This window comes from Austrofundulus limnaeus, unplaced genomic scaffold, assembly GCF_001266775.1.
Source record: "Austrofundulus limnaeus strain Quisiro unplaced genomic scaffold, Austrofundulus_limnaeus-1.0 Scaffold4, whole genome shotgun sequence".
NCBI classification, from domain to species: domain Eukaryota; kingdom Metazoa; phylum Chordata; class Actinopteri; order Cyprinodontiformes; family Rivulidae; genus Austrofundulus; species Austrofundulus limnaeus.
The window spans coordinates 2,387,580-2,393,035 of record NW_013952406.1 but is presented as its reverse complement, the minus strand read 5'-3'; positions in this window follow the sequence as shown (position 1 = coordinate 2,393,035).

The following is a 5,456-nucleotide window of genomic DNA, read 5'->3' as shown; positions in this document are numbered from 1 at the left end:
GTTCACTGTACTCAAATGGCCTCCACAGTCACCAGATCTCAATCCAATAGAGCATCTTTGGGATGTGGTGATTCACATCATGGATGTGCAGCCGACAAATCTGCGGCAACTGTGTGATGCCATCATGTCAATATGGACCAAAATCTCTGAGGAATGCTTCCAGCACCTTGTTGAATCTATGCCACGAAGAAATGAGGCAGTTCTGAAGGCAAAACGGGGTCCAACCCGTTACTAGCGTGGTGTACCTAATAAAGTGGCCGGTGAGTGTAATATTCTTTTAAATCCCTTTTCACATTAAACCCTTCAGTTGGGGTCTATATAATGTGTCGCTGCAATGCTTTGGTCTGAATTCCTCCTTATTGTAACTCCACAAGCCCCTCCCCTTTTCTGAGCTGTGTCTCCTATCAACTTGTTTTGAGGCTGTCTCTTTAAATCCCATGCCCCGCCCCCCTCCAGCTTCCAGACTGGTCCATTCTATTTTGATCGAGGGGTTTATGACTATATAGCTGCGCAGAAACTTTTTATTTACAAATAAATTAAAAGATGTCAACAAGGAACATCTTACGTAGAAAATAGAAACAAACCAAACGGGTTAAAAAAATATGACCCAAACAGAATATAAATATTTCTATGCAACACCGGCAGAAACTAAATTCAAAGTGTCTGCAGTCCTTGAAACTCCAAAGACAACAAAATGCATTTAACAGCAAAAAAAGTGGATTTTGTTTGTGTCCCCTTTTTAAAAAAGTAATATAAACCAATAAGCCCAGTGATTTGTAATAATTATGAAATTAAATGTAAAACTAGAAAAAAAACTTGATTTGTTTTCATTTGAAAACTTTGGATTTTGTTTAAAAAATACTTTTTGAAATCTGTTGTCTCGGCATGTTGTGCTTAGTTTCGCATCAGTACATCTGTGTGAAACTTTCTAACATGACCTGTCATAAGCTGTTCTCTCCTAAAAAAAAAACTGTAATAAACCTCACATAAAGTCAATTATACAGTACATAAAAAACACGTTTTAAAATCATCTGACCACAGAACATAACAGAGTTTAAAATAAACAACCTTCAGTTARTTTCTGCCATCTGGTGGAAGTAAAAAGTACTGCATGTGTTTATGTGAGCTGAGGTTGAAATGCCAATCACGTGCTTTTATGTCATGCCTGGGTAAGATAAGAAAATCTKTTTAATTGAATTGAATGCGAGCTGTTTCTACTCAAATGATTTTCAGGATCAGGTTTCTGTGAGACACAAACTAATTCTGAAGATTGACTCAAATCTGCATTCCAGGTTTTTGTTGTAAACCTTTACATTTTACTAACAGGACCACCCACAGTTCGTGATGAAGGTGGAGACAGCTCCTAAAGACCTGTTGCCATTAATGGMTTCAACATTAATCTGCAATTATTGCGAGAGCTTTAAAATCCAGTTCGAACAAGAGTGCTCTTTGTTTATGATGAAAGCTGACACCTTCAGGGTTTCCTGCTGCAGAAGCTGCTCTGTGGATGAGTTCATGCCAACACAGACAGCACGCATTCAAATTTAAACTGGATTTATGAGCACATGTTCTTCCAAACTGTTTCAGAGTAAAGATCAAAACTATATGAATAAAAATAATGTGCATTTCATGTAAAAATCCAGCYTGAATGACTTTGTGAAGAAGCTGAAATATTTGAATAGTTAAACTGTCGAGTTATATTAGAAGGTTTTGGACTTGTTGATGTTTTTAGCACAAAAAAAAATAGCTGAAAGGCTGCTGAAATCTGAAGAATTTGAAAGTGAGCTGAATAATAGCTGAACCTTCAGTGTTTGCTGGAATGTTTTGAGGAAGAAAAGGGAGAAAAGTAACACTGAGCAGAAAAATGAACAGAAAAAAAGCAGAAATATGCAAACGGAGACGAAATGTTGCATGAAACGACAAAATAAAAAAGACACATAAAAGACATAAAAAAGGCACACCCAAGCGACSTGTATAAAGAGGTAAATTTTCTGCACGGTTCATTTGTTTCCCTGCCTGTTGATCGCACTGTCAATCAAATCAGGTGCGTCAAAACAAAGAAACAGTCAATTTAGTTGCTTATTAACAAAAAACTTTCTAACCAAATTTATTCAGTCTAACAAGAGTTCAAGGAAAAAACGAATTCTTGAGCAAGGGGAAGCATGTAACAAACTGTGCTTGATTTAAATGAACGAAACAAGCTTTAGAACAGAGGAGCCCAAAGTGGGGCCCGCGGGCCAAATTTGGCCCGCCAAGCCATTTGATTTGGCCCACCAACAGTTGCCAAAGATACAAGGTTGTAACCTGTTATCCTTTAGGTAGAAACACAGTATTTCCATTGGTCAAATGACTATATAAAAGGGCTGTAGTGAAGGTAGTTTTCAGTCATGGTGCTGACATATCTTTGATTTATTAGGATTAAACATGAAACATGAAACGACAACAAGAAATATTTAGATCAGATTTAACCCCGCATGTAGATTTGCACACTTTATAAGGCCACAAAAACTCATATTTTATCAATTTATGATATGTCCCATGAGCCTTTGCTACTTGAGCGTATGGCAGACTTTCTCCAAGTGCACAGACTAAAACAAAAGATGGCCATTGCACAGCTTAATCGTTAAAAATAAATGACTTTACTTTTAAAACGTATTTGTATTTCATGTATTATATAACTGCATTTGGCCCGCAGCCATGGATAGATTTTCATTTTGGCCCCCCTCGGGGAAAATGTTTGGGCACCCCTGCTTTAGAAGTTGAAGGCCAGCTGATGAGGGAAACATGTGAAACCTGCAGGAAGGTGCCTGCAGGGCCTGCATCAGACAAAAACAAATCAAAGCTCACACTGGAAGCTTTGCCCCCATCTAAAGGTCGAAATGTTTCATTTTCAAACTGACAGTCTCCACCTAATTTAGCTACTGTTTGACAGCAGGCAGTAAATATAATTGTGAGTAAACTCGGGCAGTAAGTTTTAACTCAAGGAGGTTGAGCTTCTGTTTAGGAGTTTTCTCCTCCAACATCTCAGTTTACAAACTAAGAAACATGAGAAAATCAGACTTACAGAAAATATTCTACTACTGACAAAAAGTTGAGGTATAAATTTAAGCTAACTGAGAACTTTTCAAAGGGATTTGCAGAATTTAACATGAAAGCTGTTCACTCCATAAATAGTTTTAACCACTAGATGTCAGGAAAGTTCAATAAATACAAAAAATCTCTTCCCCAATGTAAAGTGTAATACTCTCATTTATAAACTGTTGTTATCAACATGTCATATTTCAGCTGCTGCTTTAAAACCTTTATGCTTTACTAATTATTAAACAAACATTCAATAAATCTTTATTAGCAATTACAACCATCTGTTCTCACTATTTATTTATGCATTTCATTCATTGATTGATTGATGATAGCGCCTGATAACCAACTGAGGTGCCCACTTTACAGTAAAAGCACAAGAAAAGAAAACATGAAAACAAGAGGAAAAATGTCCCCACATGGTTTTAAAAAGCCTGTCTAAAGAATAAATCTTGAGTTTAGACCTAAAGGTGCCCAKGTCAGAGGTGGAGCGAAGGTCTCCAGGGAGTTTGTTCAAGTGTAAATCCAGATTTATAAAGTTTAGTGTCAAAGTAACATGAGGCTGCTGGGACTTTGCACTTTTGATGATGGTCTCAGTGTTGTTTTGAGCAAACATATATTTCATCAGGTCAGTCGTCGTACCTTCAACTCAACCAGATTTTTAGGGGCAAAAATTTATCATTCTGACCTGATTTGTACCAATGACTGATGATGATGTTTGTAACATTTTTATGTGTTTTATTCCTATTAGTGTCTTTAAACAAAGCAGCCTCCCCCTGTTTCAGAATCTTTGCCATTAGTTTTAATCGCGGTTTCAGTTCCTGTTGAGTTGATATTAAAAAATGGGGGAGCACAGGAAACGTGCTGACAGAGCAGAGCGAGGCACACCCTTCTGCTCGCCAACGATGAGTAACACTAACTTCCTTTGTAGAGATCATTGATTCAATTTGCAATCTATTTAGATATTTGATTTTAGTATCTCCTCCTTAAAGTGACAAAACATTGATGCTGCTTGTCGTTAAAGAGAAATGAGAGCAATATTTGAAGGGAAAAAGCGTATTTTCTATCAAAATTTTGCATAAAAATGGTGTTACGTTTTTTTTATTGCCTGAAGGATCTATAACGGTGATCAGCGTACAGGGAGGGTGGGTTTTAGGAGGTGTCATAATGAAAGATACGTCCCTCAGAAGCTGACAGATTCTGCAGCAGGATGGAGTGTGCCTACTTTCTGCACCCATGGCTGACTTCCCGCCACAGGAAACAGAGCAAACCTCAATGGAAAAAGAGCGAAACAAAACAAATGTTTCAGAACACCGTAGTCAGTTCTGATACAGCTTTCTTTCTGGTCTTGTTTACACCCAATTTACCCTCAGCTGAAACATGAAAAACATCTTCATCTCCTTCCATCAGTCCTAATCCGGTCGATCAAACGGCTTTAATGGTTTCATTAATAAAAGGAGAATCCATTGTAACCAATTCGATTCATGGCTGGATCAATAAAAATGCCTCTTTTTAAAAAATAAAAAAAACTAAAGGCTGACTGGTCACATCCTGTGGACTCGTGTGAACTGCAGTTTAGACTTGGTTACGTCGAAGGTGTATTTTTACAATAAATACAGACAGCTGGGTTGAGGGAAGGGGCTTTTAAAAGCAGAAGTTTGACTGAATTATTTCTGAGAATGCATAATGCAGGAGCTTGGAAGATCATGAAGGAAAGCAGGGAGGGTGGGAGCAGCGAGAGGACCTGGGGTTTCAAATCTGCTCTTCCAAGAAAACAAAAGCGTTACGTTCAGTGTTCTGCCCGTTTGTCGTGGCCGTCCTTCACTAATTTCATTCAGTTGTCCTGCGTGTCCTTGGAACAGGGCTGGACTGCAGAGGAGCCTCTCGTTTAATATCAGGAGATTGTGTTTTGGCTAAAGGTTGAGCCGTTTGACGCCACCGAGGTCTGTTAAAACAGCCACATGCATCCTTGGATGAGAGCGCTGACTTTGTCCTGACCCCATCTTCTGGATGAAGCACATCTGATGATTGCGTAATGTTCAGCTTCACTGTTTGCAGAAGTTACAAAAAATCGAAAAAAAAATGYGTTTTTCTTTTGTGAAAACAATGCYTTAGTTCCATTTATAACAGTTGTGAACAAACCTCTCTGCTGCACATCAGCCTGATTTGACTCTCAGTTGAGGAAAGAAGCTGCAGGATTTCAGTTTACTGGTGATGTCATGTCTGTTGATGGAAACCCTTTCCTCTTTCAAATCACTACTGAAAACACATCTGTTCAAAATGGCATACGCTCTGTAATTCTGTTTTAAAAGTTGTTTTATTGAGCTTTTTAATTTTGTCTTTGTTCTTATTAACTGTTGTTTTTAAGTGCTTTTGTA